At 34.8% G+C, this 20,183-nt stretch overlaps 1 protein-coding gene and 1 long non-coding RNA gene across 3 annotated transcripts in view; one reads left to right on the plus strand and one right to left on the minus strand.

The window, feature by feature from the left end:
* The window catches only part of LOC127832480 (uncharacterized), a 38,937-nt gene extending 20,275 nt beyond the window's left edge, over positions 1-18,662 (plus strand). Inside the window, exon 2 of the long non-coding RNA XR_008026909.1 lies at positions 18,316-18,662. This is a non-coding gene — a long non-coding RNA (uncharacterized LOC127832480). The remainder of the gene's footprint in view (positions 1-18,315) is intronic.
* LOC127832475 (death domain-containing protein CRADD-like) overlaps positions 1-20,183 on the minus strand; it is a 41,471-nt gene that overhangs the window by 3,776 nt on the left and 17,512 nt on the right. The window lies entirely within an intron of this gene.

Raw genomic sequence — 20,183 nt, forward strand, 5'->3', positions numbered from 1 at the left:
CCTCCTCGATCTTCATATTTACTGCAGCCACTACCACCGCCTTTACGGCCATCACGACCGTCTTTTTCGGCTCGTCTAAATAAACGCACTTTCCCTTCCAATCCGAGCATAATAAAAAAAGGGAAAAGCTAGCTATATATTTACATTTCCCTATTGGCCTGAACTCCGCTGTGAATGCTAAAATTTAAATTAAAAAAAAGTTTATGTTTTGTGCTGTGGACGATCGATAATGTATCGAGGATTATTAACTCTCTTTGCCGTAGGAAATAAAACAGAGTAAGCTTCACCCAAACCATAATTATTGTGATATTTAAAATCATACAGCTAACACTTATGTACAATCTTTTATAATTTTATACAGGATTCACACGAAACTTTGCTTTTTAAAAGATGAAGCTTTGTTTTAACAAGAACTATCTTTTTAAAGAAAATATTCGACGTATAATTATATTTATTATAAAGTTACTTTATATCATGACTTTGTAATAAAGCTAGAAAAAAAAAGTTATAAAATATAAAAAATAAAGGGTTTAAATTGTTGTTGCTGTGTGATTGCGAGATGCGCAGGCTGGGCTATAGCTATTCTCGCCGCACATGACATTAGACTCATTTTCGCATGACGCGGGTGTTTACAAATCTCTTTGTTTCTTATAATTGGAACATCTGAGCACAATACTTTTTGATAGTCAAAATATTTTTTATAGCAAACTGGCAACTTTCGGTCAAATAAATCAAATCAAATCAAATAAATTTTATTTTGAGTCGGCAAGACAATAACAAATAACATAAGCTGTGAAGCTTTTGAACCGACTATACAACAAATGTAAACAGTAAAACAAGAGTAAAGAAGCTAGTTAAAAGAAAGACAATTACTTGGGTATTAAAATACAAATACATAATCATAAGAAATACAAATACACAAACAGTCGATACAAATTAAGGCATACAACACAAATTAAACTACGGTAGACATATTCCTTACTTTCCTGCTGGTATTGCACTAGGAGGGGCAATTTAAGGCATGATATTATCATCATCGTGGCACGCACGGGGTTAAATATGTTTAAAACAAACAAATCAATGTAAGGATGTAGGTTAGCTGGACCAGATCGGTAGCCTATTTGGTCTTTCAAGTTCGGTTTAATATCGACTGACGGAGTACGACAAACATGTGTTGTTAAATAATGAAACGATTTGCGTCTTATCATGACACTTTACTATTGCGGTAGTTTTTGTTTCCCAGTGTTGAAAGCAGTACTGTGTTATAAGCGTTAATCGATAGCCCATGTCTTCCCCGGACGATTTATTTGGTTAGTAAATAGCAGGTTTGATATGATTTACACCTTGCATTGTTTACACTGCACCTTCATGTATACCATGTGACTTTAAGATCTGTGTTGGGAGAATAAGGCGCGACCCAGATAACATTTTTAAGGATGTCTTTTTAAATTATTTCACCATTTGTAATGGGATAAAGTCGAGAGCTCGCTCATTCGTGAGAGTGTTCTATAGATATTATGATTTTTTTAACAAATAAGTAATTTTCAGTAAAGTGCAATCGCGCGTTTGTAATATGAAGTCCCAACACTGATCCAACATTTTTCTAACCGTTCAAACGCGTCATTGCACATTACTGAAAAAATACTGATTTGTTTAAAAAAAATCATGATACCTATAGAAAACTCTCACGAATCAGCAGGCTCTCGACTTTATCCCATTTAAAATAGTGCAATATTTAAAAAGAAATCCGTGAAATTGTTAACTGGTGTGCGCTTTATATTCTCCCAACACAGATGGTTTACCTTTATGGTGTTTAGTATGGATACTATTTTTTAATATTAAACATTGACAATATACTATTCACTATGCATATCTTGAGGGTTCAGATTGTATAATGTACCAAGCAATATTTTTTTTTCGTCTTGATTATATAATTTTAATAATATTTCTTGTGTTATTTTGACATAGAGTAAGTTAAACAAGCATTAAGGCAAAACTAAAACATGACATGGTTTTCAATTTCAATAAATTGTTGACAAGCCTATGGTATTTACTGGTGATATGTATTTTTTATGTGTTTGTTTAAGGTTTCTAATCAGTCATTTTTATTTTAATTATTGCAGATCTTTACAAGTGAATTTGACAAATCCTGATGCAACCTGAGCTTACCAAGTTTACTGACAGTTTGGACTCTGTGTGGATGATAATATGGACAATATATTGTGTTCATGTTGTGTTGTGATTGACATTTTTTAACAGATAAAATTTTTTAATCCAGACTTAACAGGTGATTTTTCTTCAAAGAATAAATACAATACTTTTTTATTTATGTGCATGAATTTGAGTACAAAATATCAACAATGTGTATCTTGTGTTGTTTTTCCAATCAGTCTGTCATCCATAATATGGTAAGTATTAGAAGGGAATATTTTTTTTACATTTTTGGTCGTTTCTGCACATCCTGTCAGATACATGAAAATATATTGTATGCCCCAAACAGGCGGAATATAGTTTTAGCACTGTCCGTCTGTCAGTCTGTCTGTCCTCCGTAACACTTTTCGTGTTCACTCTCTAATTCAAGTAGTTCTAATCCGATCTCCAAACTTGGTCAGAAGTTGCATCCGGATAATGTCTAGGTCAAGACGAACACGGGTAATGCAGGGCCAAAAACTATGTCATAGGATCACTTAGTGCGTTTCAAACATTCAGCATGGTTTCCGCTCTCGAATTCAAGTAGTTTTTATCCGATCTTTCCCAAACTTTGTCAGAAGTTGTATCTACATAATGTCTACGCCAAGTGTGAACATGGGGCATGCCGGGCAAAAAACTAGTTCACTGGGTCACTTAGTGCGTTTTAAACATTCAGCTTGGTGTCCGCTCTCTAGTTCAAGTAGTTTTCATCTGATCTTCACCAAACTTGTTCACAAGTTTTATCTAGATGGTCTCTAGGCCAAGTTCGAACATGCTAATGATGCTCCATATCTGTCCAGAACATATTTTGTTGATTTTCTGTGCTTTTTTTTGGCTTAAATTCTTTAAAATAGTAATGAATATGAAAAAATAACATTTTTTGTTCCCATGGCAACCATGAGTATTAACGGATTAATATTAGTACAATTAATTGCGTACTTTGAAATTAATTATGTTCATCCAGATACGCGATCAATGGAGATATTATCAACACAAACTGATCAGCATAACATGTACCGATACTGGTTGAATAAGGACGTCATTTCATCCAAAACGGGCATTCAGCATTTATGACACACAAAAAGTGACAGACCCAGATGGGTCATAATCTCGTTCCCAGCCACATATCTTCACCGCCTATGTTGGATGGCCATGACTTAATGATCGACTATCCATTGTGACTTTTTGAAAAATGCAGCTGCAACCTTGATTTTTATAAACCTGTTTATAATAATGCATACACATACTAAATCAATAAAAAACTTCCGACAAAACGTCTTCTTAAAAAAAGATAGTTTGACTATGTATAAAGATATTGACATCTATATACATAGTTGAACTATCTAATTTTTAAGAACTAAACTTCTTCCCAAGCACACTAAATCTAGCCCTAGGCCTTCAGCGCCTACGGCGCTTTGATATAATTATGGACCAATGGAACAACTATATATTTTCTCTATTGTGTTTGATATTTTTTCTCGATTTAGAAAATAAATTGCGAATGAAAACATGTAAAATTTCATTTTTTTCGCGATCACAAATCTAAAGAATACGAACAATTTCGAACCTGCAAATTGTAAACGCTGCACTGCTATGATATATATAGATAAAACAACATTTCTTTGAGTCGCTGGCCTTCCCGCTAGCGCAGTGGTTAGCACGTCCGCTTTTTCATCTCTACGACACCAGTTCGATTCCCGCTCCAGGCGCAATGTTTTTTTGTGTTTGTTTTGTGGTCACCATACCGGACAGGTGGTGTTTTCTCCGGATAATCCCCCCCCCCCCCCCACAGCACAAGACCATATCAAAAATTAAAAAGTATTTCAGTAAAAAAAAAGCTGGAAATTGCAGCTATCATTCAAAATTCGTCCCAACTGTCGTCAGTCTAAGCTTATTAGGTAGGAGTGCTGGACACACTCCGGGTCCCAACATTATGCAGCCTCAGGCGCTGAGGTACCTCATAACCTTGGAAATACACAAATACACACACTGGGTGCAGCCTAGGCGCGTATAGACTTTAAAAAGGAAACAAACTCACGCGCAATCATTTTAAATTTACATATTTAATATGATATTCTAACAGAAATTACACAACCACCTATGTGTGTACACCATGTTTGATAATTCGTTCTTTTGTTAGATTCAGCACATTTAAGGTCATATCGCTTTGGTTAGTAGACTTAAACATATGTTCCTGGGCGAACTCGGGTAAAGTGCTCTTACGATTGAGCTCATACCGTCTTTCGAGAGTCATCATAAAAGTATTGCCATACTTAATGAACAAACATGCCTATGCGTATTGAACTAAAATTAACAAACAATATTCAACAGGAAAAAAGCATATCTACATGTCCATGGGCATTTGAAATCACGTCCGTACATTATTAAATTAAGAACATTAACAACGAAATTAAGGTAGGGTATGATGTCCATGTGTTATTAACGATCATGTCATGTTTTGTATAATAATATATCTGCAGAAACGTATTTTTTATAACCCACAAACATTTTATTGTTATGTCTATAATATATGAAACTGTTTAAATTTACTACAGATAAAATGCATTGTATTCGAAAAGGTCTCAGAATTAAAAAGAAAGCCTTAAACATATACATTATTTGGTGAGATGTGTATCTTTACAAAATAAGAAATAATTTTAAAAGCGCACACCATTTTCTCAATCTGATTTTTTTCTCGTGTCTCATTAGGTAGGAAGCTTGTATTTTTTGGAAACACTTTTCTTAAAATTAAAGTTTCAATCCACTATGACAAATATGTTTGTGTGGGTATTTATTAAAGGAACGACAGTGGATAGAATTTTATCATATCAAAGAATTTAATTGCCGTTATTTTCACATGCAAATCTACGAAGATTCAACAGAACAAAGAGCGCAAAAATTTCGATTGTAAATTATTACCGAAAAGGCAAGTTGGCTAGTTGGTAATGTGACCTATGTATTTTCTTTAAAAAGCATGCGATTCCTAGAAAAATACAATAAATAAATGCCATTACATCAATTAAATGTTTTACTTTACAAGGGTATTTAATCAAAGCTGCTAACAGGAAGTAATACGCACGCAGCAACTATTTCCAGTGTCATGTGAGAGATGTGGTTGTTGCCAGTTTCTTGGTTGGTCATAGCGTTGAATACATCTATGATTAAGTGCTGTAACACAAAGAACAGTAATAGCAGAAAAATATTTGACATAAAACGCATTTTTAAAATCTAAACACACGTATTATTTTGTATTTGATTGTGGTATTACATTATTATTAAGTGGACTGTGAGTCCGATTTTTTCATTTTTCAGTTATGAAATTGTAACGTGACGATTATGGCTAGTTATACCGTCCTACAACCTTAATTATCGCAAAACCACATTAACCCTCACCACTTCATATATATGTGTATATGAAGTGGTGAAGGTTTATGTGGTTTCTGATTGGGCCACACATTTTTTAAACTGTTCTACATGCCGTTTTTTATATTCATAAATAAATAAATATAATAAATATATAAAATATGACAAATCATAATGAGATATTTCTTTTGTGAAATGTAATGGCACTCATATTAATGAGCATACACAAACAAAAATTTCGCTCTCATATTTTGGATTATTTTAAGAATACCATGCAGTGACAGGAAAAATGTGATTTTTGTCAGTGATATTCATTAATGTTTGACGGATGCAATACTTTATTTATCTTTAAAAAAAAGATATGTTAAAAGTAAAATATTAGTAAAAACAATTGATCTGTGTAAAAAAATTGGGAATATTTTATCAACGGATTAATATTTTTCCTGTGGTGGACACTTACTCAACGGATTAATATTGTACCTGTGGTGATCACTTTCTAAACGGATTGACATTCGTGCAATCACAATGTGTCTGATAAGATATAATAGAGACCAATTATTTGATTTATCTGCAGTATCGAGAAATCATACAATACCAAACAAAGGAACGTTAACCATTTTAAAGCAATATAATATTTGGAAATATTGAGGTACCCGAGGCGGTAGGGATCAAGAGTTACGTGTATGGGACACAAATAGTGGAGTAAATTTAAATAATTTACAAAGTTTACCATCACACATTCCAACTGTAACATCTATGAAAAGACAAAGCACACAAAACATTTCAGATGCAAACTTAAACAACCTCTCATACCCCAAGAAATGCAATACACTAAATAGTCAAAATGAAAAAATATCTTGCCTTACATTGAACTGTCATTCTGTTGTCAGAAACAAAAATGTTTTGATTGGTCAATATCTGATAGAAGAAAAAATTGACTTTGCTGTATTCACAGAAACCTGGTTTTCAGATGAAAAGCAACACCAAATAGATACATTAGACTTAAATCAAAATGGTTTCACAATGAATACTGTAAATCGTTCAAATAGAATAGGCGGCGGAGTGGCTTTAACTTGTCGGACTGGGGTTACTGTACGAAAAGTGTCAAGTAGTAATACCCGGACATTTGAACATGGTATATGGCAACTGATTCTCAAAAACATTACAATTAATGTAAGTGGCGTTTACAGACCACAATCATTAGGGACTGAACATCAATTTTTGAAAGAATTTTTCGAATTCATGGAGGAAATTGTTCCCAACTATTCAAATCTTATGATTTTTGGAGATGTCAACAAAACTAACAGCGTTGTGACTGAATTTAAGAATGCTCTTGTGGCAATGGGCTTGGAACAACATGTTAATTTCAGCACACACACAGAGGGAAATATACTCGACCTTGTAATCTCTGAGGCTACAAATGGTATTGAAATCAATTCGTGTGAACCAGGCCCTTTCTTTTCGGACCATTGTGTAGTTAAGGTCGTTACCAAAGTACACAAAGAAAATATAAAGAGTCAAACAATAAAATTTCGAAATTTTCAAAACATAGACCACTCAGCATTTACTAACGACCTCAATGAAATGTCAATTACAGCAGACAAAGTAGATATTTTTGTAGAGCAATTTGAAGATGAAATCTGTAGAATTCTTGATAAACACGCTCCATACATTGAAAAATACAATATTTGTCGTGCACCAAAACCATGGTTTAACGAAAACATTCTTGAACTAAAACGCATAACACGCAAACTGGAACGCATGTGGAGAAAATACAAACAACCAGACTAATATGATTTTTTAAAAAATGCCAGAAATAAATACACTTTCGAGTTGAATGCAGAGAAGCAACGATCGCTTAGTCAAAAAGTAATTGATTTTCACGGAGATTCTAAAAAACTCTACAAGTTTGTATCAGAATTAACAGGAAAAAATACTGATAACCCTATGCAGAAAGGTGAAAGCTACACCGCGATAGCTGAAAATTTTGCCGATCACTTCATGGATAAAATTAACAAAATTAGAGATGCCCTTGCAAGTTTCGAAAACTTCACACCCGATCACAAGGAAGTACCATGTTTCGGCATGTTCGAGGGGCTTACCCAAGATGAAGTGAAAAAGATCATCAATCATCTTGAAACAAAATCATGCGAACTAGATGCATTGCCAACAAGAGTACTAAAATCATTTTTAAACGAGTTACTACCGTTCGTGACAAAATTGGTTAATCTCTCTCTGAGTCAAGGAGTTTTTCCTTCAAAATTTAAACAGGCAATAGTAAGACCACTTCTTAAGAAAATTGGACTAGACCTGAGTTATGCAAACTATAGACCAGTTAGCAACTTATCATTTCTATCGAAAGTGATTGAAAAAGCTTCTCTGTTTAGACTCAATATACATGTAAATGAAAACAATCTCCTTCCAAAAAAATCAGTCAGCCTACATACAATTCCATTCTTGTGAATCTGCTTAAATTAGACTAGTCAATGATATACTCGAAGGTATGGAGGAACAAGAGGTTACGGCACTTATCGCCATTGATTTGAGTGCTGCCTTCGATACAGTCGATCATGACGTTCTACTAGACGTGTTGCAAAAACAATACGGTGCATGTGGCACGGCACTAAACTGGATAGACTCTTATCTTCGTCCAAGAAGCTGTCAAATAAGTGTTAATTCAGCTTTATCGGCGGCACGTTCTTTGGAGTGTAGTTTCCCCCAGGGTAGTTGTCTTGGTCCTTGGCTCTACCTGACGTACGCTGGGACACTGTTTGATGTCGTTCCCCCCTCCATCACAGTCTACAGTTTTGCAGACGACCACACCGCAAATAAGCGATTCAAACCTACATCTTTTTCTGTTGAAAGCTCTACCATTCAAGAACTTGAACGTTGCGCACTTGTTATTAACAACTGGATGAACGAGAATAAACTGAAAATGAACGCATCAAAAACGGAATTCATTTTTCTTATTCAATATAAGACATACATTGCATACATGCATATGATCACACAAAAACGTTATATCATGTAGCAGCAATAATGTTCAAACATGTTATACAAGATATGCTAATATATAGTGGGGGGGGGGTTTCCAAAAAAAATATACAGAATAGTTATGAATATGAATGAGTTGCATAAAGTTGGTAAAAAGCATTCTGGACTTGTTTATAAAAGTTTAATGTGTTTCCATTTTTGTTCAAATATATGAAGTTTATCATTATTAAGGGCAATTTGTTTTTCAATTTGAATCTTCAGTTTTAAATAATTGATAAAACAGTTTATTGTGGGTATTTGTTTTCTGTATTTCATGCTGAATATAAAATATTGCATTAATATAATTATGTAATTCACAGCGTTATTAACCTCTTGTATTTTGAAGGTATTTACTCCTAAGCTGATCTCAAAGAGACATAGTTTTACATTTAATTGTTGTTTCTCTAGAAAGGTTGTCAATTGATTCCATAGAGATTGAATATGTTTACACTCCCAGAAAAGATGTTCTATTGTTTCAATATTTTCACTACACATATCACATAGATTTGTGTTGGATAGGTTGCACATAAAAAGATGTTTGTTTGTAGCTATGATTCTCTGGATGTATTTATATTGGAAATTTCTAAGTGTGCTATCAGTAATTGATTTATATGGCATGACAAATATTTGTTTCCAATTAAATTCTTTTTCTCCAATAAGGTTTTGCCATTTAGTTTGAGCTTTAGAGATTTCGGTGGGGTTTTTAATTTGAAGTGTGTAAAATATTTTGTTCGTTTTGTTTTGTTTTGCAATTATGTTTTCTACGAATGTTTTTTGAGTACATGGTGTGTTATTTGTATTCATTACATATTTAATATGGATTGGTATACTTTTGATTAATGTGTAGTACATCAGGAAATTACTTGTAGGTATTCCGAATATGTAGCATAAGTTATCAAAAGAATAGAAGTCGTTTATTCTGTAGTCGTATAATTGATCTACATATTTTATGTTTCTTTCGAACCAATGTTTATAGAAAAACGTTTTATTGTTAGTAGTTATGTCTTTATTGTTCCACAGAATGATTTTACTGTTTATTTTGGTTTCTAAATTATGAGTAACTTTTCACCATGCTGATAGGATATTCGATAGAAAAATGTTTTTGACTGAAATTTCATCTAAGATATTATTGTCGATATTACATTAAAAAAGTTAGGAGTCATCATATGTTTTTAGAATTTTCTGGTAGAAAAATTTCCATTTACTCGTATTGGTATTATCTAGATATCTTTTAATTCATCATGTTCGGTAGTTGACCCCAATTAAATAAATGTAAATCTAAAGAAATAGATATTGCTGGTGATACTGTTAAAGCAGAAAATTGCATACGGTATTTGGGTGCATATTTAGACGAAACACTAAATTTTAAACTAGAAATGGCGCGGCAGAGGCCGACGCGTATCCCCACGCCGAATGTTTGACCTAGGTGTGCCCCAGGGTTGGTAATGGGGCCATGCATAGCTGAGATTGACCGTATTGTCATAAGAGAAGTTCATCATCAATTAGAAGTGAATTGGTGTAGAAATGAAGAAGTTATAGTAAAAGGCAATTTTGGGTGGGTGTGACATATGTGGGCAGGGCGCCCCAGGGTTGGTAATGGGGTCATGCATAGTTGAGATTGACCGTATTGTCATAAGAGAGGTTCAGTATCAATTTGAAGTGAATCGGTGTAGAAATGAAGAAATTATAGTAAAAGGCAATTTTGGGTGGGTGTGGTCTATGTGGGCGGGGCGCCCCAGGGTTGGTAATGGGGCCATGCATAGTTGAGATTGACTGTATTGTCATAAGAGAAGTTCAATATCAATTTGAAGTGAATCGGTGTAGAAATGAAGAAATTATAGTAAAGGCAATTTTGGGTGGGTGTGGTCTATGTGGGCGGGGCCCCAGGGTTGGTTATGGGGCCATGCATAGTTGAGATTGACCCTAATGTCATAAGAGAAGTTCAGTATCAATTTGAAGTGAATCCGTGTAGAAATGAAAAAATTATAGTAAATGGAATTTTTTGGTGGGTGTGGCCTATGTGGGCGGGCGCCCCAGGGTTGGGATTGGGGCCATGCATAGTTGAGATTGACCCTAATGTCATAACAAAAGTTCAGTATCAATTTGAAGTGAATCCGTGTAGAAATGAAAAAATTATAGTAAATGGAAATTTTTGGTGGGTGTGGCCTATGTGGGCGGGGCGCCCCAGGGTTGGGAATGGGGCCATGCATGGTTGAGATTGACCGTATTGTCATAGGTGAGGTCCAGTATCAATTTGAAGTGAATCGGTGTAGAAATAAAGAAGTAAATGTAAAATAACCTAAAAAAATGAGTGATAATTTCTGACGCGGCCCCACCCCAACCCCTATAACTTTTGACCCAGGGGTCAGATCAAAATTCCAAATAGTGCAGGGTCGCACATATGCTCATAGCTACCATGTGTGTAAATTTCAAGGTTCTAGTGCTTTTAGTGTAGGAGGAGATAGTGGCCAGGACGGACGGACAGACGGACGGACAGACGGACAGACGGACGGACGGCGGAGATCACCACAATATCCCCACCTTTTTTTCAAAAAGCGTGGGGATAAGAACACATCAAAATTAAGTGCCGTACATCCATGTACAACTACCTTAAAATCAAAAACATAAGGAAATACTTAACAAAAGAAGCAACAGAAATACTCGTTTTGTCTTTGGTAATATCTTATCTGGATTATTGTAATCTCATCTTGTATGGAACAGCTCAATGCGAAATAAACAAAATGCAACGTATCCAAAACATGTGTGCCAAATTGGTACTCGGCCGACAAAAATATGACAGTTCAAAAGATGCTTTGTATGAACTACAGTGGCTACCAGTAAAGGCTAGAATAACATTCAAATTACTGACCTTCATATATAATTGTTATGTTGGCCACGCGCCAAAATACCTTACATAACTTTTAAAACAAAAAGTACCAGCACGTTACCTACGATCTCGTATGACGGATGTTATGATTTGAAACGCACAAAGAGAAAAACTTTCATGGACAGGAGTTTCGGAGTTGTATGTCCGAAACTGTGGAATGACATACCATCAAGCATTCAGACTTCTGTCTCAATAGACATTTTAAAAAGGAAATTGAAAACATTTCTCTTCAGAGACTTTTACAACCTATTTTAATTTAAATACCTGTGATTTCAAAACAAATCGAGAATTGTGCGGGCTTCTTTGCTCGAAAAGGATATTTATTGTACAAGTGACCGTTACTAAAAAACTATTAGGGCTTCTTTGCTCAATGATTGAATGACATCATCCAGCGGTCTTTTAGTCACGCTTAGCCCCTCTAGTTGTGTCTTATAGTCACACTGAAATTTTAACCTTCAAGTCGTGTCTTGTAGTCACACTTGGTCAGTCTATTCGTGACTTGTAGTCACAATAGTTCTAATAAGGTTAAAACCAAAAAGAAGTGTCCGTAAGGGTGACAGGCGACCGGTAGCTGTGGGATCCGACAGCCAGAATGCAGAAATATCCTTTCACGTATCCTTTTAGTTAATGATAAACAGTGTCTTTATGTTGCCAAAACTTTGCTCATAATATCAATAATTATTGTCTTAACCCTAGTTATATCAATTTATTACATAATATTTTATTTTTCCTGTGTTTAATATTGCAGCCTGTATTGTTTTATTGCTTACAGCATTTTTATTTATATCACACATTTTTAGATTATTAATCCTTTAATTAATGCTGCATAATAGTATCAATCACTCTTTTTTATCAATTGTACGTATATTTATATGTTTTGTACAACGCCATTGAATATAATTATATAAAAAGGCGTTTTATCAAATAAGCAAGTTTCAAGTTTCAACATATGCTGCACATGCAAATATGCAAGAGTTAATGTAAAAAATGCGGTAAAAGGTGTTTATCTCAAAGAGTTCTAGTGCATACATTTCACAAACCACACAAATGTCCAACAAGACGAAAGACATTGGGGGTTACTTACACTGAACCGCGATATGAAGTATGCACCGCGCATGATTAAAAGACGCAACGGAACACATTAAAACGAATTTTGGCAGTTACCCCATTGTTTTTTTTGACGATAACTGCCAGATGTGACCATGATAGACGTTCAGTGATCTTAGAGTCAGTAAAATGCTAAGATTTTGTATATACATGTGCACAACTATTTACCTCTCATCTAGTCAGGAGCACTATATATATATGTGTGTTTTTTACAGTTTGATTACTGTTGATGTTTGTAGTGATTTTATAAACTCTACATTGATAAGTATACTAGTAACATATAATAGCTCTAAGCGCTTGTTAATTGCAATTTTCGTTCCGTATATGTTATGTTGACACTGTTGAAAGTTTCGTACGTTCTTTTATAGAGAATAATAGGTTAGTGTTGATTATAGATCAGGTTTATCATGCGAGGCTCAGAAAACAAAAAGCACGAGCCTTGGCGAGTGCTTTTTCGTTTTCGTGCCGAGCATGATAAACCTGATCTATAATCAACACTGACCTATTATTCTATTTATCCCACTTTTTATTCAGTAAACTTTTTTTATTTAAACAAAATAAGTTTTCATGCGTGTTTGTCGTACTTTGATAATGACTGTAGTGTAACCAAGGTCAGTGTATTACTCCACGTTCCAAAAATAACCGCTGATCAAATAATCTTTTTTTTAAATCAGAATATCGTTCTGTAACAAAGTGTCGAGCGTTATTAATTACAATTTTAATCATATTGAATTGCAAATCTTAAAGTTTTATGATATCAATATGACATTAAGTTGTTATATACAAGGAATTACATTTGTTTACAACGTAGCCTAACACCACACACAATTCAATTTCGATATCAAACTATCAAGTCGATCACGAGGTGCACAATATTTGCTTCTTTGTTATAATATGTGGTTATTTCGTGACGAAATAACAAAGATTACTTGGATTTAAGCTAATTATATACATTTTGAATGTTGAAAGTGGCACCAAAGAATTGTGAGGCAAAGTTGTTCGATTTAGAGAAAGACATTTGCTGGTGAAGTGACTGGGTGGGGCGAACATCAAGATCAACTTGTTCGACGGTAGACAGTGGTTGTCTAGGCTGCATTTCGGCCATAGTTTCGGTGCATGAAGGTGAACAAGAGAAATCTGTTGGATTGTTACATTTACTGGACTGAGCAAGAATGAACACTTTTGCTGCTGTTCAACAGATATGTTGGAATAATTGGTTATGGACTGGACATTTTTGTGCCCTGTTATGGCCATGGTTTCAGTAGGTGGAATGTTACTCCTATAAATATGAGGTCGATTTACATCGGGGTAGCTTACGTCTAATTATTTAGACTAGTGGAATGTTTGCATTTCGAAGTTTTTGGACCAGGAATTTGCGAACTGAGTGGTTCGTTATTCTCTTGTGCTTGAGAAAGCCGGCGTCTTTTGCCATGGCCTTCAGCATCTGACCTAGCTTGTTGACACCCAATTATTGACGCAAGAACCACTGGGATGCAGTGTCATTTGTGCGTATTGCCAGGTTGAAAAGATGCTTTGAAGAAAAATCAGATGGACGCATATCCGAGTACAGCTTGTAAATTAACACAGGATTTCTTGGTCCAGACGATTGTTTTCTACGGTCAAAGGGGAGCAACTCGAACTGACTTCTTCAAAGGGGAGCAACAACAACAGAACCTATTTGCATAGTGTTAAATTTACCTAATACTAGAGGTTTTAATACCAATTAATGACAAAAACACGTTTTTTTGCTACTTTTCTTTGTTTTAAGGTCATTAAGATTGACAAACTTTTGAGATTGTTATTATTATTGATGCACTTGGCAAATACAGGTGACGAGGTGCGTGGGAAAAAGTAGTCCCGGTTCGGCAGTTGATGACGTCATTTCGTGCCATTGATTATAGCCTTGCCGTTGATTATAGATGAAATTTAATAAACGGGGCTTTAATCAACCGATTTCGCTGTAAAAGTGGGATAAAATATTAAAACAAACTCTAATAAACTGTCTCACGTAATGTTTTCCCGCGATGCCTCTGTTTTCATTTTCAAGTGTACTAAGCACTTAGGTAAATGATAAAATAGTCATTGCGGTAAGAAATCGGTATGCCATGGATTTAAATAAAATAAGATGTACTAACATGAGTATGAAAGAGAAATAAAATGCATGTATATATATATATGCAAATATATGTATTGATCTGAAATCATATCATATTTGTATTTGTATCCAATACAAGTTCACATTTTGCGATTATGATATAGTCATCAATTAAAAACTTGATTAAAAAGACGTCGTCCAAAACTTACAGCATGTATCGTTATATTATCGTTATATTAAGTCATTAAATTGAAAAAAACAACACAGTTTCATATTTAAATTTGAAATCAACAAACTACCCACTACACTGATTTGCATCTTCTAAGCTCTAAGCTCGCGTCAGGTATTCCGAATCTCAAGGATGGTAGTATTTTTTGTTTCATAAACCTTTTCATAGTATAAAACCGGTTTGACTTCTTTCAGTTGTTCACCCCATACTATATGACACTTATAAATAAGGCATCGTGTTTTGTGTGTTTTTTAAATAGCGTAGCACTTGGACGTAATATTTTATTTAGTTTTTATGTGTGTGCTTTTATGTATCCTTCGCTTTCTAGAGCGGGACAGTCTTACTGCTTTTCTTTCATACCCTTGGTATCCTCAACGTCTATAACTATCGTCTTGTTGCCTGGAAATAGCAAGCATAGTATTCAGTTTAAGGCATATTCGAGCATAACTATGTTCATAAGTGTAAAATAAACATATACAGTTAACAGTGTTTTAACAAGACCGTCAAATGGCTAGGATTACCCATGCCAGATGTAAGCATTATGTATAGTAGTTAATAGTAAGATCAATATTTATGTCATGTTTGAGCTAAATACTTAAAACTTAACAGTTCATAATATAATACATATTGGGTCAACATCAAAAGGATACAGATGTTAACTCTCGGCCATTAATGTGACCTTGACAGTGTTAAGGGATCTGAAGAAGGAGCAGCTAAGAATCTTATAACGATTTTGCCCTTAGGAAATATATGGACATGTGCAGCATTACCGTTTAAAAATTTGCCATGGATCAACATTGTTCATAAGATTCAAAATGAAACAGGCTCTATTGTCTCCCGTACAAGACATTGGTTAATGATGGTGAACAATTTTATTATTAATTTAGAATCCTGTCAGAGCAACATATACATATCGTTGTGTTCAAACAAACCACTTAACATTTTGTTAAAAATAGAATATAATCGATGATGTTTTGTACTTTTTGATTTAAAGACAACACTCGCGGAGAGAACGCTTTTCATGTTTTTACATGAAACGTGGCTTGATACTGACATTTTACTGAACATGTGGGATATTCAGTTGGCTACATGTATGCCAAGGTCCACACATCTTAAATGGAATTTAATAATTATTTATGGCTACACTTGTGTGAGTACGCTTTGTTTTTAATCAAAATAGCCTTTCCCAAAACTGTAAAAATAGGTATAAGTCTCGATTTCCTGCCTGCCTCTAACACTACGTTTGTTGGGATGTGGATAAAAATATGGAAACAGGACTAAAATGTATTTGTTAATGGTTATTATTTTAATTATGGTTTTCCTATTTACCCCATGTACTGTTGTTAAAAAAAGCCTGTGACAGGTCATTTTGTCAATACACTTTATTAGCTAACATTATGACGCACGCGCAACTATCCAAAATTGATAAAAGAGTTCAATTTGCTTTAATCTATATGCATGTTAACAGTATGGCCATGACACTATTGATTATTGTTACTATTCTTCCTAAATTAAATTGACATCAATCAAATTTAGAAGTACAATTAAATCATAAAGTAAGCACTTTCTTTTAAGCAAAGTTTGAAAACAAGACGCTATGCTGCTTATATTGCAGAAAATGCAGAGCTAACCACAAATAGTATCGCTTTTACAGTACAAGTTCTGTTTCATTAAGTTGAATCCTTTGTAATGTAGTATAACGTTTCGTAACATTCGTTAAAAATATGCCAAAAATATACATTTAAAGAGTGAAAAATATTCAAATCATTCATACAAATTCTGAATTCATTCACGACACTTATTTCTTGTTAAACCTTCTAACATAGGTGCGAGATGTGTATGTCGGTTGAAATTCATGTCACACAATGTGCTTAAAAGAAAGTCAATTCCAGAAAAGGGGTTTTAACCAAACTTTTGCAATGATATAAATAATAATAGATAAAACGCGCCGGGAAAATAAAATAAACGTAATTGTGTTATATTTTACTGTAATTATGCGAAATTAATGTGTATAATAAGAGAAAATGATATTCGTACATCCGTGTTCTTGAATGTCAAGTAATTAAACAACATATTTGTTAGCGGATTTCCTTCAATAACTATTTTATTCCGCCTTAAACGATCTTTTAACAAAAAGTACCAAAGCCGTAAAGCGGACAAAGCGTATTTATAAAAAATATAAATACAAAGTGGCTTACCGGTTGAAAATACCCGCTTCTACTTTACGAAAAACACGAAAACGTTTTGTGTATTTTTTTACCTTCTAGAAAACACTAGGTATACCAGTAATATGAAAAACACACACAGTGTGTACGACTTTTATTAAGTTTCAAGATGGCTGTTACCAGAGTGACTAACATTGCTTAGTTTCAGATAATACTGGTAATTAGAGCACTGTCTTTTGTTTTGACAAAAGTCTTCATGTTCATATTTTGTCAAGTTTGTACATTTGTTTTGGTGAAAAAGGTAAGTTTACAGAAATAGCAAATATGATATTTCTTGCCGTGTTAGGTGATGCTCTATTTAACTGTTGCACTTATTAGATGCACATTAGCCGTGCTCTGGGAAAACGGAACTTAATGCATGTGCGTACAGACACTTTGCTTTTATGGAATTTTACGTTTAAAAGATGTCTCTTTTAAACGAAAATCTTATCTAGCCGGAATTTGTCGTCTTAGATTAGCCTGCACAGTCCTCATATTAGCCTGCACAGTCCTCATATTAGCCTGCACGGTCCTCATATTAGCCTGCACGGTCCTCATATTAGCCTGCACGGTCCTCATATTAGCCTGCACAGTCCTCATATTAGCCTGCACAGTCCTCATATTAGCCTGCACGGTCCTCATATTAGCCTGCACGGTCCTCATATAAGCCTGCACGGTCCTCATATTAGCCTGCACAGTCCTCATATTAGCCTGCACGGTCCTCATATTAGCCTGCACGGTCCTCATATTAGCCTGCACGGTCCTCATATTAGCCTGCACGGTCCTCATATGAGCCTGCACAGTCCTCATATTAGCCTGCACGGTCCTCATATTAGCCTGCACGGTCCTCATATTAGCCTGCACGGTCCTCATATTAGCCTTCACGGTCCTCATATTAGCCTGCACGGTCCTCATATTAGCCTGCACGGTCCTCATATTAGCCTGCACAGTCCTCATATTAGCCCGCACGGTCCTCATACCTTCCGCACATTAAGCCCTGTGTTCCCAGACAGGGACTCGTATTAATTGAATGCATAATTAGTAAAAAAATATTTTGTATCTGTATAGCCAGTGATATTCACTTTAGTCAAAATACTTTGTATGTAATGTATATTAACCCTTTCCCACTCAGAGGCAAAGTGAAAATTGCAACGCAACTCGCAGTCTGTTCAGGTTTTATGCTGTTTGCTGCTCATCAATATCTAAGGTTTGGAAATGAAGCCTTTAAAACTTGAATCTAGAAAGAAAGATCTTTAATTTAATTTGACTTTGCAAGGGACTAAAAAAACGTCAAAATACGTATCTAAGTGGTAAAGGGTTAATAGCTAGTTAGCATTCTCCATGTCAGCATAGTGAAAGTCCCATCGTAGCATGTGCTTGACTAATCGTGTTGTTGATCAACCATCTAATCGTGATAGAGCCATAACCTGACAGCTAATCATGTTAACATGTTGTGAATCATTCATATGTTAGTTTTTGTATATATTGTTTTGTCCAAGTAACTTTATTTAAGACATGTCATTAAGAGAAAATAATAAAACATTAATCAACAAACGTTGCGTTGTTACTTTTTAAATTCCCCCCCCCCCCCCTGCCATTTAAAGAATGTTGTAGCGTATAACATGTTGGCCCTGTCCGTACCTTTTTCCATTCTAACTATCGGGCCGATTAATGCTCACCTGTATTTATGGCACACCAATTGTTGGAGACTTGACACCATGATCAAGCCTGTATTTGTGGCACACCAATTGTTGGAGACTTGACCCGATGATCAAGCCTGTATTTGTGGCACACCACTTGTTGGAGACTTGACCCGATGATCAAGTAATTGATCCAGATTCAAACATTACATTGACATTGTCAACATTTAAATGAATTTGTAGTTACACAAATTCTGACAAAGTTCCATCGAGATTAATTCACAAATATGGCTTCTAGAGTGGCATTTTTTTTAAATGTGACCTGATCTTGTTTTCAGATACAAGTGGTCCAGATTTGAACATTGCCTAATTATTTTCGCGAACACCGTTCTGACAAGAGTTTCATCAAGACTGAGTCACAGACTGATGTTGCTTTCAGAGTAATTACAAGATTTTTTTTGACCCAGAATTAACTATAACCTAAATATCATTTAGAAGCAGCTGTCACAACACGGGTGTAATTTGTTGTCAAAAGGGTACGGTAATTATTTGCAACTGGTGTTTTAAGACAAAGAAAAAAGTCAAACTTCACTATAAGGCACTGGCATTATTTAATTTTAAAAGAAGTACAATAACTCCTTAAAAATAATGCAATCGTGAAACATGAATAAAATTTGCTGTAGCACTTGTATATTATTATTCAGTAAATGTTTGGCAAAATCTGCAAAATTTAGGAGTTGCACACATAAGCTTTTAAAAGTAGCTTTGTACAAACAGCGCTATGTCATTCAAAAATAGAGGAGTTGACCACATAATGCTATAATTCCTTAACTAAAGCAATCGCGAACATTAACAGAGTCGAAGCACTAAAAGATAATCATTCTGTAAAAGTTTGACAAAAATCGCATGCAAACTGTACAAGGAGCTGTAGGTAGAACAGCATAACAAAAGGAAGCATTCACACACTCATGTACATACAGTATGACATTGGCCTTTTTAATAAGGCTTTTGTGGGCCAGTAATGAACATTCTTATTAATTTTCATAAAGTTAAAGTCATAAATGTGGCCTGTTAAAAGCTTTTTCAATATTTTACTTAGTTATCTAGTTTTTTTAATGCACATGAATCCAACTCAAACTTGGCCTAGATACATGTATTGCAAAAGCAGTAATTCTGACCAAGTTTCATCAAGAGTTATAAATGTTACCTCTAGAGTGGTCCTTTTTTTAATGATTTGAACTGGTGACCTTGTTTTTGACGTAAGCTAGCCAGACAAGAACTTGGCCTATATATTTTGTCAAGATAAACGTTCTGACAAAGTTTCATCAAGTTTGGATGATAAATGAGGTCTTAACAGTGGCAACGAGCTAAAAGTCGACCATGCTAACCGTACTTTGAGTTCAGGTGACCTTATAATTGTATGTGACCAGTCCAA

The sequence above is a fragment of the Dreissena polymorpha genome, chromosome 5, assembly GCF_020536995.1.
Source record: "Dreissena polymorpha isolate Duluth1 chromosome 5, UMN_Dpol_1.0, whole genome shotgun sequence".
NCBI lineage: Eukaryota > Metazoa > Mollusca > Bivalvia > Myida > Dreissenidae > Dreissena > Dreissena polymorpha.